At 43.9% G+C, this 24,300-nt stretch overlaps 1 long non-coding RNA gene across 1 annotated transcript; it reads right to left on the bottom strand.

Moving 5' to 3' along the window:
• Nucleotides 1-267: 267 nt before the first annotated feature.
• Nucleotides 268-23,815, bottom strand: LOC129049034 (uncharacterized). Its single transcript, XR_008511791.2, has 5 exons — nt 23,564-23,815; nt 21,163-21,254; nt 11,507-11,960; nt 2,597-2,672; nt 268-1,344 (listed from the first exon to the last, which is right to left on the bottom strand). It is a non-coding gene; the product is annotated as an uncharacterized LOC129049034 (long non-coding RNA).
• Nucleotides 23,816-24,300: the final 485 nt, after the last annotated feature.

Below are 24,300 nucleotides of genomic sequence, written 5' to 3'. Positions count from 1 at the left end.
GCTTCAGAAGAGCCCAGAAAGCTTTGCTAATATCTGTCTCGTTGTCCCTCTTCACCCCTACTTCTCTGGCCACATTGACTGAACTGCTCAACCTGAAACCACTTGAGAAGCCATCTTTCCTGTTTTTTTTTTTTTTTTTTCATTTCGATCAGATAGATTGGGTGAGTGGAGATAAGAGACAAAAATGGCAGAGTGGAATGTTCAGAGTTGATCACGAATACCTGTAATGTGGAGTTATGGAAGGCCAGAAAGATCCCTCACCTACTTCCATCTCAAATGGCTTCACTATACAGGCAGGGAACAAGGGATAAAAACACAGACATGTAAGGAGCTCATACCATCCTTGGCCCTGGAGATGCAATGATGAGCAAGATGATGTCTCTGCTCAAACTCTGGAGGGGAATGCAAAGTGTAAACAAATGAAAAGAGAACAACATAAGAGAGTATGTTAATGACAACCTTGTAGCTGCAAATGACAGAATTCAATTCAGACTAGTTCAAGACAAAATAATTCATTGACCTATTAATTAACTTTAATGTATAGGTCAGCTTTCACTGGATTTTGCTTCAGTAACAACACTCTCTCCCCAAAATTTCAGTATCTTACATGTATAAAGGTTTATTTCTTACCCAAGATACATGACATTCACAGAGTAGGAAGCCTGCAGTTCTCCTCTATATCAGTTTGCATTTCTCAACCAGGTTGATGGAATCACCTCTTTCTTGTAGAAGAGGGTAAAAGGCAGTTCTGAAAGCACACACTTGTTCTTCCAGTTCCTGCTCAGTGGTAGCATGTATCACTTCAGCTGACAATGGCTAAATGTTTACATCGGTTTCCATTGGCCAAACCAGTCATATGGTCAAATCCAGTATTAACTGTGGTGACAGGAATTAGCAATGGAGCCAGTCTCAGTTTCCTGATGTGGAAAGTCTGCAGGTTAACCTGTCTCTTAGTTCTCTTCCATTCTACAGCTCTGATTTTAAAGTGTTCTCTCCTACCTCTGAATCAATTAGGATGTTTTGGTTGCAAGTCACAGAAAACCCTGACTCAAGAGTTTTAAACAATAAGGGGGTTTATTTTCTGACATGGGAAGTTGCAGGCAGAGCCAGCTTGGTTTGTGGGGACCCTGGTCCCTCTCCTTGTGATTCTCCTGGCTCTGATCTCTTCCATGGGCTGGCTGTTTCTTCAGGCTGATTCCTCTTGTGGTCAGAAGTTGGCTGCAGTCTTTCCAGGCATCCCATCCAGAAATGACAATGTCCAAAGGAAGAATCTTGTATCTCTTGTCAAGAATGAAGAAACAACCATGATCTCCCCTGAAGAATAAGCTCTCTGAAAGTGGATAGCTGAACAATGTCAGGTTCTTTTAGGAGGGTCAAAGGAGAAATGGCTGTTGGATACACATTAAATAAACTTTGCGTACAATTCTCATTTAGAATTGGCTCTTCCTAAGACACCTTCCATTTCTCCCACCCCTGGTTCTTTTTGCTACCTGGCTAGCAGAGGTGGGGAATGTGATATTTCTCTAGCAGAACTCTAAGAGTACTGGCAAGATACAGCCAGCATGAAAATGACATACTTCTTCCACATGTGACTCTGCAAACAGAAAATAAGATTGATCCCAGGCTCTATGAGTTTCATTTATTTTTGAGTTTTTCAGTAAAGAGTCAATCAGGGCTCCAAGGGCTGACTATTTCTCAGAGGATGAGAGAGCCATAGCCCAGTGGCCTGAGAGATAAATGGCTTTCCCATTTTGTGTTTTTCAATGTAGATACCATAAAGAAAGAGAAAAGGACATAAAGGGCTAGGTCAGGGCCTTTTACCTTCTTCTCAAACCTAGTTCCTAGGATTAGCCCCTCCACCTCCTGGCTGGAATTCCATTCAAGAAATGGGCTCTTTTCTTTGGAATAATCTCACACAGCAAACTACTGTTTCTCTCTTTATTAATCTCCAGCCTCAGGGAAAAAAGTCAAAATCACACCTGAAAATGCTTTAGATATTGGAATCATCATGTGAAGCCTATAAAGAAAAAATTGCTAAGCTTAAATAAATGAAAATCTGACTTTAAAAAATTAGCAAGACCAAAGATTATAAAGGAGGCCAACTAGATTTCAAAAGTGAATCAAATATAACTTTTAGAAACAGAAAAATATCACAATTAAAATTAAAACTCAGTGGATGGATAAAACAGTAAATTAGACAGCTGAAGAGAGAATTAGTGACTCAAGGCAGGTTCAAAATTTTTCCAAAATGAAGCATAGAGAGACAAAAACAATTTAGGAAAGGTAGGTCAAAATACGTGGAGTAAGAAATTGTAATGCTTATACTACATGTTGAGCATCCCTAATCCTAATTTGAGAATTCAAAATTCAAAATGTTCCAAAATCTGAAACTTTCTGAGTGCTGAGATGACACTCACAGGAAATGTTCATTGTAGCATTTTGGATTTCAGATTTTAGGATTGGGATGCTCGATTCTAAAATTGTAATAATGTAAATGTTCTGAAAATAAAAAAGAAAATTCCAAAATCCAAAATGCTTTTGGTCCCAGGAATTTAGGATCAGGGATACTCAAATGGTATTTTGAGGATGTTCTTACCTTTGACGAATTGCATACCCAGCAATTACAGTCCAAGCCTTAGTCAGTCCAACAAATCCCAACCATGGTAGAAGAACTGTACATTAGGAGAGACAGACAAAAATATTCATGGCATCAATGCTGAAATAGCAAAGACAACAACACCAAAATACCAAAACTAAAAAACAATAGAAAAGCAGATAAGTAAATTGCGATAGTTATTTTATATGTATATATTATATAGAAATCATATTGTGATTATGAAATAGCATCTAGAAGTGAAAATTAATGAACTACTATTGTACACATAAACATAAGTCATTGAAATAATATTAACAAAACAAGGAAGTCACAGAAAGATATAGATGATTTTTTTCATTCATACAAAGTTCAAAAGCATAAAAAATAGAATGATTTACTGTGTAGGAATATATGACTATATATTCATATATAGTCATATATGAAAGTCATAAAGAAAAGTGAAGAAATGATAGATAAAAATTTAGGTTATCTTTGAAAGCTGAGGGAGAGTGATAGGATCAGGGAGAAGCACACGGGGAGCTAATGTTCTACTACTTGAGCTTAGTAGTGGCTTTGTGAGTATTTTTATTTTTATACCCTCATTATGTTAGAAATACCTTTTTATGTACTCAATATATAAAAATGTATGAAAAATATATATCAAACAAATATGTACCAAAAACATAGCAGGGTGTCAGTTTTATCAGACAAAATGGATTTTGAGGTAAACATTATCAAAAGAAACAAAGAAAGGTACTATATATCAGTAAAATAGTATCTGGTACTACAGATAACACAATGGCCCCTAATATATATGCACATAATAATAAAGTCTTGAAGTATATAAATTTAAAAACTGAGACATAACTGATATGGTTTCCTTGTGTCCCCACCCAAATCTCATCTTGAATTGTAGCTCCCATAATCCCCATGTGTTGTGGGAGGGACCTGGTGGGAGGTAATTGAATCATGGGGATGGGTTTGTCCCATGCTGCCCCCATGATAGTGAATAAGTCTCATAAGATCTGATAGTTTTATAAAGGGTTGTTCCCCTGCACACATTCTCTTTTCTGCCATCATGTAAGGTGTGCCTTTGCTCCTCCTTCGCCTTCCGTGTTGATTGTGAGGCCTCCCTAGCCATGTGGAACTGTGAGTCCACTAAACCTCTTTTTCATTATAAATTACCCAGTCTCAGGCGTTCCTTCATAGCAGTATGAACATGAACTAATTCCATAACTATAGGAATAAGCAGATACATCATTTATTATAGTTGGTAATTTTAACATATTTCTCTGTGAAACTAATCAATTAAACTAACAAAAAGAAAATAAATGGTAGGTTTGAATTACACAATTAGTAAGCTTGAACTAATCCAAATATATTTCACACCTAATAAATATAGAATGTGTATTATTTTAAAGAAAACATGGAACATTCACAAAAGTCAACATTGAACTTGGGTGACAAAGGAGGCTCAATAAATTCCAAAGAGTCAACATCACCTCATAGACTATACTCTCTGGCCATAATGCTATAAAATTAGATGTCGATAACAAAAGGATAGCTTTAGGAAAATCCCATATGCCTGGAAACTAAAAAGCATACTAATGAATAATCCTTTGGTTAAAGCGGAAATCACAGGGAAAAATATGAAATACTTGGACTTGAACAAAATAAAAGCACCGTTATGTCAAAACTTGTGAGACACAACGAAATCATTTCTTTGAGAGAAATTTATAGCTTTAAGTATATTTATCACTAAGTAAGAAAGAACAAAAACAAATGATCTAAACTTTTAGCTTAAGAAGTTAGAAGAAAAGAAGTTGAGTGAACCCAAATAACTAAGAAGGAATGAGAAAATAAAAATGAGTTTAGAAATCATCAAAATGAAGAACTAAGAAAAGTGGAAAACAAACAAAACCCAAAGTTGGTTTTGTGAAAAAGTTTATATTTCTGATAAGTCTCTGGCAAGGCATTCAAATTTTAAGAAAAGGAGAAAATACACAAATGAAAAAATATAAAATGAATGAAAAAAAAAGACACAACGGAGTTTTTTTTTTTTTAATAAGACTATCATAGATTATTATAGAAAAACATTTCAAAACTTAGGTATGATTAATAAAATCCTGATAAAGCAAAACTGGCAGAAGAAAAGTTAAATAAATAAGTCATAATTAAAAAAAATTATTGAGACCGGGTCTCACTCTGTTGCACAGGCTGCAGTGCGGTGGCACGATCACAGTTCACTGCAGCCTGAACCTCCTGGGCTCAGGTCCAACCTCAGTCTCCTGAGTAGTTGGGACTGCAGATGCATGCCACCACGCCTGTCTAACTTTTTGTATTTTTCGTAGAGATGGGGTTTTGCAATGTAGCCAGGTTGGTCTGGAACTCCTAGACTCAAGCAATCCACCCGCTTTGGCCTCCCAAAGTGCTGGGATTACAGACATGAGCCACCATGCCCAGCCATTTATTTTAAAAATTGAAATATTAAATGCTCCCCCAAATTCACACATTTCAACAAAGCCCAAAACTCAGAAAGTTTTATAGAAGAGAGGGCTATTAAACTTCAAACAATATATAAATATCTATCTTATGCAAGTTGTTCCAGGAAAAAGAAGAGAGAAAGCTGCCCAACTTTTTATGAGGTTACTATAACCCTGATTCCAAAGTCAGCGAATGATAGTTCAAACGACTTATTTCACTTTTGAACACATATATGATTACTCCCTATCACAAAAAGTATTTGTTAGCTGAATCTAACTCTGTATTTTTTTAAATCATGATTAAAGTGGTTATTTCCAGGAAAGAGTAACAATATAAAAATTTTTTCAAAGTAATTCACAAAATTAATGGACTAAAGGAGAATAAAATAATATGATTATCTTTGATAGATGCAGAAAAATAAATAAATTTCAACAACTTTTTAGAGTAATAGTAAAAATAGTAATAGTTCTCACAAAAAACTAGTAATAGAAATCTCTTTACTTTATTAAGAATAATACCAAAATTCTACAATAAACATTCCCAAGAGAGAAACTTTAGACACATTTTGTTTAAGCCGAGGCTCAGCATAAGGAATGCTTGTCATTGCTACTTTTTAACATGTACTGAAATTACTGGCCCATGCAATAAAATCACAACAAAAAAGTATGAGAAACAACAATAGAAAGAGAAGAGACAAAAACTACACTACTGGCAGGTGGTAGAATCAACCACACAGAGAAACCAATAGAATCATCTGTCACACTGTTGGCACTAACAAGAGGGTTCACCAACTCTTACAGATAGAAGCTCAATTAATAAAAAGCAGTAGATTATATTATTTCCGCAAAAATCCAGTTAGAAACATATAGAAATAAGTGAGACACAACTAAAATAACAATAAGAACTAGAATAAGCCTTTTTAAAAAAGATGTATAAGATCCTCAGGTAGATATGTTAAAATTCAATTAAGTAAGAAAGACTTAAAGTAAATGAAGAAATGTATTTTGCTCATGAATGTACAACCTAACATTGTAAAGATGCCAACTCTCCCCAACATAATCTATAAATTCATTGCAATTTCAATTTAAATCTCATATGGATTTTTTAAGGAACATGACACATTTATTCCAAAATGTGTATCAAATAATAAAGATTCCAAAATAGCTAGTTAAATTTTGTAAAAGCAAAACCAATTAGGACAGGTCATCTTACTCAATACAAAAATATGAAAGTTCTACAAATCCATACTAGTGTAGTAACAAAATCAGTGTGATAGATAATGAGATCAGTGCAATAGAATTGAGTGATAAAAAAGCTAATTATATTTGTATTATATATTCCTTACATTAATTCACATGTATTAATCACTACAAAATCATAAAGATAAAAAGAAATATATTGAGAAAAATTAAATTATATACCTGCCTGACCAAAACTAAATGTTAACTTTTGATAGACTAATGCTCTATTTATGAAAAGTAGAATCATAATATTAACAACAGAAATAGACAATATATTTGTAACTTTGTCATGGAAAGAGATTTATTAAACAATACTCCAAAAATACAAAGCACAAGGATATAAAAAAAGACAGATTTAACATTATCAGAATTTTTGTTCAACAAAAGTTAGCACTGTCAAAGTTAACAAACCAATAACGGATTGAGAGATGTTTGCAAGAACCAAAAATAAGCAAGGGATTAGTGTCTAGAATGTTCAACAAACACTTGCAAATCAGCAACAAAAACATGGCAACCCAATGGAATAATGAGAAAAGGGTATGACTAGACAATTCACCATAGAGAAAACCCAATGGCTAACAGGTGTATGAAGGGGTGGTAAACCTCATTAAAACTGGTAATGTTAGTAGTAGCAATAGGAAGTACTACCTGTACTACTACCAGTAGTAGTAATTACTGAACACTTTTCATTAATTTATTAGATCCTCACAACCACCCCCTATGGTAATTATATTAGTATCTCCATTTTATAGATGCAAACACTGAGGCATATAGATGTGGCTTATCTGCTTTTATGTGGTCATATAGCTGCTGAGTGGTGGAGTGAAACTTGAATCCACACAGGTAACTATCACAACAACCGAAACTTTGCATCCGTCAGATTGTTGGCAGTTGGTAAGGACCAGGGAAACAGAAAGTTTCGTGCCCTGCTGGCAGAATATAGGCTGGTGCAGGTGTCCTGGAGATAAGCCTGGGAAAGTTGAGCTCAACTAAGGATGCTTTGACCTGAGGACCCAAGCCCTGGTCACCAGGGGATGCGAACAAGAAATTGGGTGCAGATGAGGCACATATCCCCACGGGTGTGGGTAAGACAAAAGGAGGCATGTGGACCATGGAACACCAGGCAGCTGCAGTCAAAACTGAGACTTAGAGGGTCATACAGCATCACAAGCAGGTCTTTAAAACATAATGTAAGTTTTTTAAAAAAGGAAAAAAACCCAGAAAGTCCATAGCACAATGTCATTTATGTGGATCTCTCTCTGTCACACACACACACAAACACACACACACACACACACACACACAACATTTAAAATGTATTTTTAAAAGTGTGTTCCCATTCAAAGATTTATACCAAACACATCAGGGCTGGGTAAGAGAACTCGTGACCAAGAATGAAGGAGACAAAGATGAATAGAATAAAACCATAACAGCCTTATGCACAAACACAGTTTACCGCAATCTGAGGAGTATGAGTTACTGTGACTTCTATCTTTAGTGTTCATACCCCTGACCCCAACAACAGCAGGCCATGGCTCTGAAGCCGCCTGGCCATATGGGCCAGTCCTGTGGTTTCTGCCTAGTTGCTGTAGCTTCTGTGAGGCTGGAGCTCCCCTTGGCTATGTGAGCCCTAGAAGGCGAACCCCGGGCTTGATCAAGGACTCACATCTGGGTATCGGCCTCTGTCTGCAGTGGCCAGAGCTGATGCTGGGCTCTGCCCCACCAGAGATGTGCTCCAGGGGAGCATGGCTTCTCCTTGCCAAGGCCCTAGCCTACTCTACTCCACCTACCCAGTGCTAAGTTCAGCCGGGTCCTCCCAGCAGTATGACTGTCGTATTTTAGTGCTGGGCTCTCGCCTGCTCAGAGGACCACAGTGTCACCAACCCAGAACTTCTCTTTTCCTTTCCACCCTAGTAACTAGAAGAGAGATGCCCTTCCCGCTTTTTGCCCTAAGCTGGATAAGAGAGTCTTCTCCCAGACACCACATCCGTCTCCCCTGCGCTGGCTCACACACAGGCCTGGGCCTGGGCCTTGACGTTCACGGGGTCAGACTTCAGGAGAGTGTCGAGTGTCCTCTGACTCGGTCTAGCCTGCTCCTGTGCTCCAGCTGTGTGGGCTTCGAGCATTTCCATGTTCAGTCTGAGCTGTGTCACTTGGCACTTTTCAGTGTGTTGCTTTCTAATAAGGTCATTTCCTGCATATGTGTTTAGTGTCCCCTGCTAGACTGATAGCTCTCAAGGGACAAGGCCATCCCCCCCACCCCAATTCCTTGAAAATGTGTGTGTGCCCTAGGATAACATTGGCACTGTTTGTCAGTCATGAGACGGACAGCCGTGAGTACCTTCCTGTCCTAGCTCTCTCACCCTCCATGGGCAGACCTGACCAGGGTGGAGTAGAAGCTGGGGAGGAAAACCCACATGCTCACATGGCGGTCTGGACCTGCACAGCTGACAAAAGCCCTTTCACGTCCACTTTTCCATCTCACTGTGCCCACCTCCAGGAAGCGGAGCACCTTGCCCACGGCCACACAGCTGGCAGGCCGCTGAGGCAGGTTTGATTTCCTGTCTTCTGAACTGACATCACCATGCTTTCAGATACCCTGAGGCTGACTGACTCCTGCCTTCTTCCTGGGAGTGGAAATACACTCCGCCTATTGTCTTGAGTTCTAGCCAGTTCTCTGGCCCAGGACCCTACCCTGTCAGCAGAAGCAGGACTCCTCCAGGACCTTCTCAGCTGGCAGGCAGGAAAAACCAAACAGTTTTAACAATGCCTTCCCCAAATGGCTCTTTCCCAGTCAATCCCAGGAGCTCCCTTTCGGGCCACAGGGAGATGCTGAACGTGATGCTCTCAATACTGTGTGCCACGCAGTAGCCACATCCACCGTAAATACCCCGAACTGTGTTCAGACAACATGAAAGGCCCAGTGAACAGCAGGAAGCTGGGGTTTAGGGCCCTGCCTGCGTCCTGGGCTTGCCGCACACACGGGACAGAATGAGCACGTGTTTGCCGTTGGTTTCTTGCAGCTTCTCCGCATCACGCCCAGCACCTCAGGCAATGGAAGTGAGGACATGGTACATCTCCATCACCATCCCTCAGCGAGGCTGGTGGAGAGAGCTTGTGATGGAAAACGGAGTCCCTGCCTTCTCCGCCCCCGCCATCCCTCCCTCTTATGGGTCCAGGGTACTGATAGGACGACACAGCTCCAAGGTCGGGCTGGGCCCGGTCCAGGGAAAACACTGTATTATTTTCCTGTGGCTGCTGTAATAAATTACTAGAACCTTAGTAGCTTAAAACAACGTAATGTATTCTCTTGCAGTTCTGGGGGCCAGAAGTCTGAAAACAGTTTCCCTGGGTCAACATCAAGAGTTGGCAGAGCTGCACTCACTCAGGGGCTGGAGGGGAGAATCTGTTACACGCCTCTTCCAGGGTCCGGTGGCTTATGGCCACATCAACTCCAATGTTCAAGGCCCGTGTTCTCAAGCCTCTCTCTACTGGTCTCCACACTGGGGCCTCCTCTGTGGAGGCCTCTCTTTGCCGTCTGATTATAACAATGCATGTGACTGTTTTTATAGCCCACCTAGATACCCCAGGATAATCTTCCCATCACAAGATTCTTCATTTGCTCACATTGGCAAAGACTCGTGTTTTTCCCTCCTATAAGGTAACACTGACAAGTTCCAGGTATTAGAACTGGAATATCTTTTGAGGGGCCATTTCACAACCTTCCACAACCACAAACTCCTTATGCTGTTTGTTTACTTGCCCTCTCCGGGCCAGTTTCCCCACTTGTGAAGTGAGAGGGTTGGGTTAGAAGCCCTTCTGTGACCGTGACTCCATTTACCTCGTCTCAAAGCCCAATCTGCTGGGGCAGCCTTTCCCTGGTCCCGCCTCTCCTCTCAACCCTGGAGTTTGTGTCCAGGGTTGGGGGCATGCCCTCCTTCCCACACAAGGCCATTTCCTGGGGGGTTTCCATTGCCTGAGGTGCTGGGTGGGTGACTGCAAGGCCGATGGAGCAGCCTGTGTTCTCATACGTGCATGGCAGACCGGTCGGTTGTGTCTGCACCAACATCCACCTAGCTCAGGAGCTTCATTTAGGAGGGGCCGTGTGGCCCAGGCCCATGAGATGGAAACAGGGCTGGAGATGGGAGGGTAGAGAGGCTGGGCCCTTTCCCCTGACCCTACACCTAAGGCATGCTTTGCTTGAGGGCCTCTGATCAAGTCCCTCTGAACACTTTGGGGCCCACCCAGCCCCTCTGGAGCACTTTGAGGCAGGCAGAGCCTCTGCCTGGTAGCCCCCTCTCCTCACCCAGCTGCACGGCTCCCTGCAGTAAATGCATGACCTCACGTCTGGCTGCCTGGCATTCTGGAGATCATCCAAGAAGCTGAGGCAGGTGGGTATCCCAAGTCTTCAGTATGGAGCAACCCCAGCCCGGGCAGTGCAGTCAGCCCATTCCTCTGGGATTTGAAAGCCCACCTCTGCGAGCCAGCTGCACGCCCTTGCTCTGCCCTGTCTGCTCAGTGTGAGGCAGCCCTCATGTGCCTCCTCTGCGATGTTGTTTATGGTCCTCTTGGACTGTGTGGCAACCTCTCCTCAACTTCCCCTCAGCATCCCTGTGTCTCTTCTCCTTTCACCTTGGAATCTGAGCACCATCAGCAATTACCCAATTATAGCTCAGCTTTGGGAGCCCTACACAAGTCAAGTACTGTGCTGAATGCCTTACACAAGTGGTCTATCTCATGTCTCAAAAAAACGACCTAAGAAGTCTGTGTTATTGCTTCCATTTTTACGGGCAGGGGACTAGGGACTCAGAGAAGTCATGGATGGACCCATGGCCACCGCACTCGACACGCGGCAGCCTGGGATTTGACCGTCAGTTGGCCCCGCTCAAGCACAGGCTCGCTAACCTCCACCGTGAGCCATCCCACACAGCATTCTCGCCCCAACCAGAGAGGTCTCCCATCTGTCTCTTTGCCAGGCATGGCCTTCTCCACCTTTCAAACTGTGATCAGCTCTCACCAACATCAATAGCCCAGCAAAATGATGGCTTTTCCAGCAGCCTCCTTATTCCTTGGTTCATACCAGACTGCACAGGTTTTTACTGTAAAATTTCCCTGCAGACACTGGGTTCATGTGGACTGATGCCAGATGGGGTCTCAGTCAGGTCCTGGGTGGTTATTTTCTCACCTGTAGTTGGGGGAGGTTGGACACATATGTTGCCCTGCTGGCTTCACCACTGTCTGGACTTCCTGCACCCAGGTCTCCCCACCAAGCCTGGGGATGCAGCACACATCCCACTGGAGAGAGATCAAGAATCAGCATTGGCTCTGGCCCCTTACCCCAATCCCCCAGTCTTAGCATAACCAACACCACCCAAGGCCTGGAAGGCTGAGGAGACCCACGCCTGCTGTGGAGTCCTTACCTCCCATCAGCAACTCCAGCCTGCCTCGGGGGACGCACCCTGACCTGGTTTCTGCCCAGCCTCTCGTTCCTGGATTCTGATTAGCCTCCCAGCAAAGGGCACAGGCATTGTAGTCACATCGTCTCAGATTTCAACACCAGCACCATTCTGCTCTGTCCTGGAGACTCTCCACCCTCAGTTTCTTCCCCCATGCATTGGGGAATACAGTCCTTCAGAGTGCTGTAAAAGATAAAACAGCGCAGCACAGTCATCTCATGAGGTAGGACTGGCTAAGGGGAGCTCCTCTCACTGGCCTCCCTCTCCAGAAAGCCCAGACATAGAGCCTGGGGTACAGCAGCCCTTATGTGGGGGACTAGACCTTGGTGTCCAGTCATGGGCTGGGGCAATGACACTTATCACTGCCTGCTGCCTGGAAGCCCTGTCTCCCAACCTGTCTTCAGGATGGAGCCCAACTAATGTGTGCCTCAGGCCTCCTGATACCTCTGCAGGGCCAGTCTCTGCAGTATCAGTCCCCTCCCCTTAAGACCGCAGCCTCCTGACTTGCCCAGTGGGGCCAGGTTGTCCTCCTAACACCCAGACCTACCCCTGGGCCTCTGCATGCTCCCACTGTGCTGTTACTTTGTTCCATCTTCTGCATTGTCACCTCTGTCCCCCTAGCTCTTGCAGCCTCCCCATGGAAAACAGACCATGACTCACGTGAAGACACAGCCCCCGAGGCACCTGCTTATCTACGAAGCAGCCAGTTTGAGGAAGAACCTAGAACCAAACACATGGACCTTATAAGTTGTTTGCAGGGAATTCTCGGCAGACTGAGAAGGTGCAGAAAAATATTTTGAGCGTCCATATGATTACAACCTGTTTTGATCAATGAAGGTGGGATTTTACTGGGGTTAGGTGAGAAAGCATAATATGTGATGCACAGGCACAGCCAAGACAGTGTAACAATCTCATATGATGTTAGTAATAAAAACCAACAAGGACTCAGAGAATAGGCAAAAAAGTTTCGGTCATTGCACCTCTCCCAGCTGCACATCCCTGTGCCTGAGAAGCTCTGCCTCCCTCCCCACCCTTCCGCTGAAATTCTCTTCCAGCCGATTGTCTCTCTATTATCTCTAGAGCTTTCACCCATGGAGCAAGAGGGTGCCAGAGTGCCAGGCTGGTAGGACCCTAGAGAACACTTGGGCTTATCAAAATCACTACAGCTGATTGTGACAAATACAGATTCCTGGGTCGTGCTCCTTGTCTACTGACTGAATTTTCAGGATAAGAAGCCAAGGAACTGAATTTTTAAAAGACTCCCAGGTCATTCTCCCAAGCACTCAGACTGTGGAACCTTTTCGCTCATCTGATCCTCTCACTGTGCAGGTAAGGCATGAAGGCCATGGGGAGTGGTGACTGACTCAGGGCCGGGGTCAAGCACAACAGGACCGGATGAACCCACAGAGAGGTCCCCTGGCTCCCCTTGCTGCCCCATGATCCCACTTCTGTTGTCCTGCAAAGCATCTGCCCTCAGCTTGTCAGATTATTCCTGTGCACGGGTGTGCTTGTGGCCATCAGGGCTGGGCTCTGAGATCATGTAGCAATTGTAAGTCTCATCTTTCATCTGTAAACGGTGGGTGGCCATGCAGTTTCATTTTTCCTCTGATTCCGCCCAGGGGGCTTGGTGCTGGGCTCTGCCATTGGGGTCCAAGTATGCGATCTTTCCAGCTAATTTTGCCTCCAGGAGAACAGGCCATGGAAAATAATTCCATGTTCCATTCCAACTTTTGAAACTTTCTAGATGTGTCTGCATTCTTCTGTAGTTCTGAACTCTGCCGTGGAATACATGTTCCTCCTGTACCAGGTCACTCAGGCCGACAAAGTCTTAAGCTGTCAAGATGACTCTCTTTATCTTCTGCAAGGCACAAAGCACTCTACTGAATATCACAGTCCATGTTTTTAATCCGGGGAAGTTGAGAGACAAAAGGAGCACCCAGATTTAAAGTATCTCAGCGAAACAGGGGCAGAGTTGGTATTAGAATCCCTTAATTCCTTACTTCTGCACACTCAATAGTCTGTCAAGCAAGGACAACACACATGGCCTCCTAAAGTAAGGAAAATATTTTCTGCCTCTGATTTCATAGTAAAGAAGACAGTATGTCCCCACAGCTTTTATGTAGTTTTCTGTTTTGAGGATGAAATGAGCACCAGCCCTCCCACTCCAAGTACAACATTGACATGTTTCATAGTTTACAAAGTACTTTAACATACAATATCTCTCTTAGCCCTCAAAATCCTGCAAGATAGGCATCATTCTATCACTATCAGACTCTTAGGAAACTGAGTCTCGCTCAGGAAATTAAAGTGCCTTCCATCCCACCACTCTGTTTCACTGAAGGCAGAGCTGGTCCTGCTGGGGTCAGTCCTGCTCAGGCTGATTGAGGAGCAAGGGATACCACATCAGGTGTCCCATCCCACCTTCCCCCTCACTCCCTCTACCACCAGCAGTGGTTGCTTACTCCTGTTCAGCTGTAATATAAGCCCTGGTTTAGGAGATGCTGAACTATTTGAGGCAATTGACATATATTGCCCTATTTCCCTCTTAGGAAAACTTTGCAAGGTAGTTATTATCACCTTCTGTTTTTGAGTCGATCCACAAAGACCAAGAGTGTCCTGTAGAATTTCCGTTTGCTGCTCCAGATCTACTCTCCACCCTTCTCCATCTGCTCGGTGCTGCCGGCTGACCCATTTGGACCACACCAACAGGCCCCAGTGCCTGCTGGCATGCAATTGGTCCAGCCCATGCAGAATGCCAGCAGGAGATGTGAGGGAGGGAGGACAGCGAGGTCAGGATGCTCCCCCAGCTCTTTCTATCCCTGCAGAGGTCTCAATTCCTGCCACTGAGCCCCCTCCACACTCCCTGCTGTGTCTGCATTTCCAGTAAACACCTCTCTCCTCCCGCTGGGAACCCTGGGAACAGTGGGAACCGCGGTGTGCTGCAGGTCCATATTGGAGCCTGAGGTCACAGGAAAACTCAGCGCCCCTGCATACATGTTTGTATAATGGTTGTTTCCCCCCTGCCCCAGAACTAGTTGAAAAAATATTGAAAATCTGGGAAGTAGATGTCTCAAAACTCACAGCATTATTTTAAGCTTAGATATTTCATTTTATCTCAAACCGAATGTGTTATGATTTTATTTTCCTCACTTTAATGGAAGCAAATTCATCAATAATACTTTCAAAATCCACTTTGATCAACTTTTTTCAAGTGAAAGTTGTGAGTTATAACAAATGAGAATAAATAACTTGACATGCTGGATGAAAGTAAAACTTTAGCATGAGATATAAACGTGCTTCCTAAATTTGGAAATAAATTTTTAAAAAGTGAGGAAACTAGAAATATATGATTCATGGCTAAGAGTATCAATTACAATGAAACCAGCTTAGATCAAATAGAAATCAAAATTTTAAATGTCTCAAGTTCACATTTGAAATAGACATGCAAAAATTAAATATCTTCAGATTTTGAATTTTTAAGTGTAGAAAAATTAGAAAACTGCAGAAAAGTTTTCATGAATAGATCTTATTTACAAAAATCAGTCATTGATTGGACTCTTAAATATTCTGACAATTTAAGTCCTATTGAAATTTCATCTGAAATAGTTTTAACATGTAATATCAATAAATTACAATGCAAAATCAGCATTAGATTTGAATCTCTAAAACAGATTCAGGAATTTTGCTTAGTGTAGTCTTATCTAAACCTGGACATGGCCTTGAGAATTCCTTTTTTAAACAATACTAGTTACAGTGCTGTCCAGGGAAAGTGAGCTAAAGTTAATTAACAGTTATTTAAGGTAGTCACTTGGTCAGTATGCTGTAGAAATTGTTAAACACGGCAATTCTTTCAACTGAAAATGGCATAAGTAAGTAAGCAGGTTTTGAAAATAGTATTGATGAGTTTGCTTCCATTTTAAGCCAGGAAAGTAAAATTATAATACATTCTGGTTTTGATATAAATAAAATATTTAAATTTAAAATAATGTGAGTTTTAAACACTTCTCAATATTTTTAAAACTCATTTAATGTTCTGGGAAAATAGTAACCATTAAAAATGCACAAATACACATATATAGGGAAGCACAGTTTTTCCTTTTGCCTCAGGCTCCAATATGGCTTGGCAAGGCATTGTTGGAGCCTGTTTTTATTTAAAATTTTGATATTTTCTTCATCATGGATTTTTTTAACATAAATTTTAACTTAAAAAATATTGCCTTAAAATATAATTTATCTGATTGCTGAGTTTTTTGAAGTTTCCTTAAATTGTATACCCGAAGCAAGCGCCTCCTTTGTCTCATCCTAGTCCCGGCCCTGGTTCCTGGTGCCTGTTGTTTCTGGCCCTAAGGCACTGCACCATCCCTATGCCTGTGCCTTAAGGTCATACTGCCAGCATGCAGCCAGGCCAGTGCTCACATTCAATTCTGTATAATTCTAAATTTCTAGCTCACTCCTCTGGGCTGTGACCTCTCTGGGGAGAACCAGGGCTTGCAGAAAGTGAGCCTCTCTCCCCAAGTGAGCTGGCCTACCAAGGCACCTGTGTTTCTTCTCCTGTCTAGAAGCAGAGCCTGCACCAGGCACCAGGGGCAGGATTCTACAAGCCGCCCCCGCCGCCTTCCCGGCTGGGCATAGTGTGGGCTGCTTTCTTTGCAAGCAGAAGAGTGACAGGGCCCTGGCTCCACCTGGGAGTCCTCAGGCCTTGGGCAGGCAGGCTTCAGGACAGGCTTTGATGCTGGATTTTTTTTCTTTTCCAAGTCATTCTCTAATTGAAAATGACTCCATGCAGCTGTCAGCCTGGAGGCCTTGGGTGTCTGCACCCCAGCCTGTGCCAATTTCAGAGCTCCTGGTTGTGATGGCCTCAAGCACCTAAGTCCAGGAAGACATTAACAACTGTTTATTTGTGCCTGACGAGAAGCCTCTGGGAAGTGCAGGCCTTGGAGCTCCTGGAGGCTGAAAGTTCTTCTAGTAATCCCACATGCACAGAGACTGTTCACAGAACAGACGGAAGCAAGTCCCACCCTGTCCTTCCAGGGGATGGGGCCCAGCTGGGCAGAGGGGCGCTTTCCTCTGTTATAAGAAGTGAGAACACAGCCTGCTTGGATTTTGCATCAAAACTTATCCACGGAGTGATTTTCTCTGGCCTCAATTCCTGGGCAGAATTGAACTTCTAAATCCTCTTCCTGAGACCGCAAAGACTGACTTGACCTTTTCTGGGCCTCAGTTTTCTCATTGATAAAATGGAAGTAACTATAGTACTTACCTTTTAGGTTGGGAGGGGAGAGGGATGGTTTTACTTACTTTGAAGAAGGAAAACAAATGCTCAGAGAAGGGAAGTGAGTGGTCCAAATTGTTTTCTTTTTCTTAGAGAAGCAATGGGATTTGATGTTCATTTCCTGAATTCCAAGAGTGATATTGTTTGAGCTATATGATAGACTTGCCCATTCACTTATTTTACAAAATAAGATATTTACAAACATTAGCAGAATGAATGTGAACACTTAGGGATTCATTCCACAAACATTTATTACGCAGATGACAAAAACAAGGTACTGTTCAAATACTTAACATATGGTAGCACACCAGACAGCCAAGACCCCTGCCTTTAGGGATCTCATCATGGCAACAAATAAGTAAATAAACAAATACATGGTAAAATATAGGGCAGTGGTAAGTGCTGTGAAGAAAACTAGAGCAGGGCAAAGGGATAGAAAGTGAAGGATGTTGTGGGATAGTGGTGATGGTGGCTTTTTTGGCTCTGGTGGTCAAGGAAGTTCTTTCTAAAGGGGTGGAACATGAGCAAAGCTTGAAATGCCATAAAAAAATGATCCATGAAAAGGTCTGGGTCAGGAAGGCAACAGGCACTAGTGCAAAGGTGCTAAGGTAGGAATGTCCGCTGAATGTAAAGAAAAGCAACACTGCCCATGTGAGTAGAGCAGGGTTAGAGAGGTGGTCAGGGCCAAGTCATCTGGGGCCTTTGATTTTATGTTAAGTGTGATGGGAAGATAGCAGAGGGTTTGTGATCTAAGGATTAACCTAATCTGACTTATGTTTCAACAGGATCTTTCTGCCTGCTGGTTAGAATAGAAGGTGGGAGAGAAGGATGGAAGCAAAAAGACCAGTTATCAATTTTTTTGCAAAAGAATAGGTGAGAGGTGCTGATGGCTTGTACCGGGATGGTGGAGGTGGAGGTGGTGCGAACTGGCGGGATTCTGTGTATGTTGTGGGGGTAATGCTACAGGATTTGCCATGGATAAGATATGTATAGAACTAGGTGAATGAAGGTGTATCATGTACAGAGGTGGGTAAGACAGGAAGGATGCGGTTGGGGACAAGACTGGAAATCACGTTTGGCTTTGAATATTAGTAGTATTTGCAAAGAGAAATATAATTTGAGTAAAACTTGAAGAACTATAAATACGTAAGTAATATAAACATCACCCTAATTGATTTTTCTAATTGTTGGTCATTGATTAATCTGGTTTTACCTCCTGACTTTTAGGAGACAGAGCTAAATTCAAATCTAATGATTTATTGGCATATACTTGTAGCGGTATTTTGCACCTTTAGGATTATGAACTAGTAAGTGCCTTCAGGGCAGGGATTCATTATTTATCTTTGTCATCTCCTGGGTTTAGCTGGTGCCTGCTTGATTTACAATAGACTTCTAATAAATGTTAATTTATTAGAGAAAAATAAAGTACTTGCACAAGAAAACAGGGTCAATTCTTAGCAAAACTATGAGTGTGGGCATGCCTGGGGGCTCTGCTTCCAATCCCTGCTTAGTTCCGGTGACCTCATGGAGGCCTCTCCTGGAGCACTCTGTCAGGTCTGCGTTCCCACAAAGCCTCCTTCCCAGCCCCATAAAGGTCATTCCTGCACCCGATTTCCACTTCACCTATCATGCCACTGGGACAGGAGGTAGGATGTGTGCTCCTCTATATGATGTGTACTATGTGTGATGTAATTCAGAAGACCAAGTCTTTCGGCCACGGTTTCAGATACCGTGGCTGGCCCAAGTAGCTGACACTTTATGGCACCCAGTTTTAAAGAGACCCTGAAAAATAAAATTCTCTCATGTAAGCGATTGCCTGTATGCTTCTATACACAGGGCCGGACTTACAGGAGGGAAGTGATATTTTTAAGAAATAAACTAGGCAGTACAGAGGCAGAAAGGGCAGACCATGTGCAAGGATGCTCAAGAAGGCAAACTAAGGGAGATGTGGGATGTCCTGGGGGTAGATCCAGGGTGTATTGTCAATTAGCCATTGCTGTGTAACAAACCACCCTGAAACAATCGGTGATCGTGACTCGGGAGTCTGTGGGTCAGCTGCACACTTCTGCTGATCTGAGCCAGGCCTGCTGATCTTGGCTGGGCTTGGCTGGGACTCATTCACATGTCTGGGGCTCAGTTGGCTAAGTTGGCTGTTGTTAATCTAGAATGGCATTGGCTGGGTCGGCTGGCACTGCTCCATGTGTCTCATCCTCCCACAGGCTAGCCTTGGTGTTCCTTCATGGCAGCTACAGGGGTCCAGGAAAGACAGAAGGGTTGGGCAAGGCCTCTTGAGGCCCAGGATCCACACCTACACCTTGATACTTTTAGTGCATTCTTTTGGCTAAAGCAGTCACAAAGCCAATCCAAATTTCAGGAGTTAGGGGATAGGCTCCAGCTCTTGTTGAGAGGAGTGTGAACTCAAAAGGCAAAGGACTAGCATGCAGGAGTGGAGAACTGGGCCATTTCTGTAGTCTGTTTACTCTGGGGAACAATCCTGCATTTCCACTCTTGATATCTAAGGTCCTCATGGTGCATTGTAGTGGCATATTCCAGGGGAAGGATGACAAGGGGACAAGCAGATGAGGGCCTGGGTGCTAGGAAGGAGGCCCCCTTCTCCCTGCCCTTCCCGGGAATGCTTGGCCACAAGCTGTCCCATTGGAGGGGAAGGCAGGTCCTTTGTGGGTGTCACTGGGGGAGTGGGCATCAGAAGCTCACAGCCTTTTAGAGCTGGCATGGACCTGGACAATAGCCAGCACCATCTCCTCCTCCCTCTACAGAAAACTGAGCCCCAGAGAAAGGAAGTGACTTGCTCAAGGCCACATAGCTACTGTTGGCTTCAGGAGGATCCAGAGGGATAGGAAGTGTTTCTTTTTGACTTTTAAAATGTAAAGTGACAACCTTTCCAAAGGCAAAGGAGCAAGTCAAACTCATTAGGTTTTAGGAAAACATTTTAAAAACGAGAGAGGGATTTCAGGAGCAGACAGATTAGGGATATGATTTACAAAGGTATCAAAAACCGAGGTCAGGGATGTTTGGAGGTCATTCCTGTGTCTCCAAGCTGCCTGGCAGCAACCATAATGGGCTTTGGTCTCAAGGTGCTTGTCTATGGGCAGGTTGTCCTTGAGGGAAGGAAAACTGGAATTCTTTTTCTTTGCTGGTCCAGATTCTTCTCCTCAATCTCCCTTCAGCAGGCTATGTTTTCTCCATCTCTTCATTAAAGAAAATGCACAAGCCAGGTCTTCAACATCATTCATTTATTCCAACTAATAAAATATACGTACTGAATGCACACTCTTGGTTGGGCACTCTTCTCTGTGCAGGTAACAGTGCAGCCAAAAGAACGGACACAGACTCTGTTCTCAAGGGACTTTGCATTTTCATGAGCAGAGCTCATCCATCAGTGAGCACAAAAATAGCAGGCGAAGAGGACCGCCAGGAAGGGGTTACAGCAGGACAGTGACGGAGTGCCCGGGGAACGACGCTGGGTGGTCAGAGAAGGCATCCTTGGAGAGGTGACCCTTAAAATCGCAAGTGGAAAGACAGGGAGGCGATGGCCAGGTGTAATCTGAGGAGGTGCCAAGTGCAAAAGCCTCCCTGAGCCAACCCGGGAGGGGGTCCTGTCTGCAGCACAGCCTCGCTTGTCACCTCTAACACATAGCAGGTTTTGCTCTCCAAACAAAGAGTTTTTAAAAAACACTTCTTCCTATTTGAAAACAGACTGTCAGAGTTGGCTCAGAACCCATTTGCTGGGCTGACAAGGGAATAAACGCTCAGGCCCTTTCGTCTCCATGCCTTAAGTGGAGCCAGCGCCCTGATGTGTGGGGCAAGAAAGATTTGAACCCTGGAACCGCATCCAATTTCCCCCAAACCCCAGTAACAAGATCTCATAGATTTGACAAGCGGGCCCTGTCCCCACTTCCCTCTAGCCTCCCCTCATTCTCCTACCCGCACCGTCCCTGCCCCCTGGAATTCACGGGCAGAACAGCTGCACTGGGGGCTCAGTTTTCAATGAAACAATAAAATACTCCTGCGTGTCCCTAAGAGTATGGCATTTATGACTGGAGTGGGCTGGCTTCCCTTCGCAGACGCCCCCTCCCCAATTCCCAGACTCACCAACCCAGACGCCCACATGTCCCGCAGCCGTCCTTAAGCCTCTGGGAACTGCAGCATGGGTGCCTCAGGAGGTCCTTGCCCAGAACACAGTCCTGGAGGAAAAACAAATGCACATCCAGTGCGCGGAGCACCTTTGCCAAGGGCAAGCGAGTGCACATCTGTGTCGAGGGCCATGTAGCACAGCACCCCCCCGGAACCCCCCTCCTCCCCCCATGCACACAGCTGCCTGAGGGAACTGTCTGCTCTCTTGTTCAAGGACAGGAACGTCGTAGTCTCTGGCTCGGGGAGGAAAGCTAGCGGGTGTGGCCCACATCCCCATCAGCACTGCACCCCCACCCCTGCCCTCGGGCTCTTGTCTAACACGCCACGAGGTCCTTGACTTCATAAGTTTCTCTTTTGCACAGCGTGAACATTTGGGCACTAAGCCTGGACCCCCTGAGCTGCTTTCCAAGGGCCAGATAGGAACTTCCATGCCTAGGGGGCCAAACGTTGCAAGCTTCCACGTGGGGGCGCAGCGTGCCAGCCGACGGTTCCGTGTCACCAGGCACCCGGCGTCTCCAGCACAGAGTTTGTGCAGTTATTTTGCACATTTCATTTAATTTTGTCCTTACTGTTTTATAAAGATGAGTGGAAAGCTGGAGTAGATAGCACAGATCTCATGAACTTAATATAAATGAGACAAAGATAGGAGTCCTTAGGCACGCCCAAGGAAGACCAAAGAAGCCACAATCAGATGCTCACCACAATTAAGCTGTGTTCAGATGCATGCCAGGCACGTTCGCGCCTTAGGGCCCTGTACCCAGAACGCCCTTTCCTTGATTTCCACGTGGCTCACTCCCTCACCTCCTTTCCAAGTCATTGCTCAAATCTTAGTGTATCAATGAGGCTTTCCCTGATCCTCCCGTTTTAAATTGCAACCTGCACTCCACCCTCCACCTGCATTCTGGATCTTCTCTCTTCAGCTCTGCTTTTTTCTCCCTTTTTTTCCTCCCTATAGCACTTCTCACCATCTAACATTTACGATGTGAATTTTTCATTATCCATCTCCTTCTATTATTAGATTGTGCACCCCACGAGGGATATATTCTGAATACCTGGAAAGGTGTCTTGTACCTAGGAGGTGCTCAACAAATATCTGTTGAGTGAATGCATGTTGAATTGTAGCAAAAGTAAATGAATGAATATGTTCAAAATATGGTTAGTATATTGCAAAAATTATGCATAAAATGTGGATATAATTATGATTTTACAATCTTTTTTTAGCTCTCTGGGAAAATACACCCCTATGCCATATAAATCTCTGGCTGTGCTTTTGAACATTTGCTTTTGGCTCACAATTCGAGAAACACACTAGCCATGGTTAGTAGGGGACAGTTTTGGACAAGCTGAGCCCAGGGTTACAGGAGACACAGGATATGGGCAGAGTTCAAGGCAGGGCAGTGAAATCTAGAGAGGCTTCTCGGAAGAAGCAGTGTGACCTGTCCTTCTTGTGATTGACATTTGGCACACCCCAGGGCAGATTTTGCCAGATTTAGCAGGGAAAGCCTAGGAATTGCAGCCAGAGTTTGTCTAGAATACTCTCTAGGTGTTTGCTAGCTGACCTTTGAGGCAGGTAAAACCGCCTCATACACTGCAAGGAAGGAGTTGGAGCCAGAGGAAACCCTCTCTGATGGGAAACAGGAGACAAGACATCTGGCTGTTTCCCAGGCCAGAGGAGCAGAGGGTGCAGCTCCTAGTGAGGCCTGGAGAAGAAAGGAAGGGAGGAGTTCCTGGCATAAGGACAGGGCCCTTGCCCCCTCCCAGTTTCCTCCAGTTCTGTGCATCAAACCCTTAATATACATGTTCCCTTTCCCGTAGTGAGCAGTTATGAAGCGCTAGGCCCTGTACAAACACTTGAGCTGCAACGACTCAATTCCCACAACTCCCATGTGCTGCTCATCACTTTTCCTCTGTTTTACTGATGAAGAATGGGAAGAACGGAAGGGTGAGTTTGTCCCGGGACTACGGTAGGAGGGAGTCAGTGTCAGAGCCCAGCTGTTTGGTTCTGGTGCTCACACTCTTAAGCACTGCCAAGCCCAGGAGGGCCCCAGGCCATACTGGGGGGCCCAGTGGGATTCCTCTCACCCACCTCTAAGGATTCCATCACCCCGCATTCCATCCCAGAATGCAGAGGTTCTGTGGGGAGTGGACAACAGAAAATAAACCCTTTAGGACCAAAGTGGTAAAAAGACAAACAAAAACAGCTTATATGCAACTTACATGCAAAATCAGAGAAAATCTTGTTTTGGTGAACCAGATGGCTGGTCGCCCAGAGACAACTTCACCTCGGGTTGAGGAAGTTGTTTCTCTCTTTCTCTACATACAAACTTAGAAAATGTGCATAATTTCACCTTATTCTCACCTTAGTCTCAGAACTTTGCTGCAGCCTGGGACCATGGGTCTGAAGAGTGGGTGTCGCTGGCTGGGATGAGTGTGTACAGCTGGAAGTATCTGTTGGTTCAGTTCTTCTGAGCCACACCTCCAACCTTGACCAGGGTTGACTTGCCACAAAGCTAATGGAGCTTCAGCTTCAGGTTTCTTCACTTTCCTCTGTCCTTCCAAAGACTGCAAGGCATCCTAGCAAGGTATTCACGTGGTTATTATATGGTTTTAACAGTTCTGTGGAAGTAAGGTTAAAATTATTCTCATATGAAGAAATAAATTGTAACAAACAATCTTAGATCATACTAAAAGTATTAATTCATTAAGAGGAAGGCATACATTTCCAATCGTTATTATACATTTCCAATGGAAGTAATAAGTAGGCTCTTGGATTGTAATATAGCCCAGTTAAAGGAAAGGGATGAATTATATGCTCACATTGGAAAAAAGATTTTCCCTTTTTTGCTGACTCAACATAAAATCAGAACACTGACCAGGATAGCATAACTATGGTGCAGACATTGGTGACCGACTGGTTAATGAGTGTTGTCAATTCAAAGAGCATTTAAGATTAATCACTGCATTAATAGATAATGAAAATGTCCTGACATTTATCAGCCGATCTATGAAAGAAACTTGATAGACATTTTCCCAAATTTGGTACCAATTCTGAAAATGTACATGCTGTTACCGCTGATAAGTTGTGAACTTCAGACT

The sequence above is a fragment of the Pongo abelii genome, chromosome 10 (assembly GCF_028885655.2).
Source record: "Pongo abelii isolate AG06213 chromosome 10, NHGRI_mPonAbe1-v2.0_pri, whole genome shotgun sequence".
Lineage (NCBI taxonomy): Eukaryota > Metazoa > Chordata > Mammalia > Primates > Hominidae > Pongo > Pongo abelii.
Note: the sequence above shows the minus strand (reverse complement) of the source record. Positions and strands in the feature narration are given on the sequence as shown.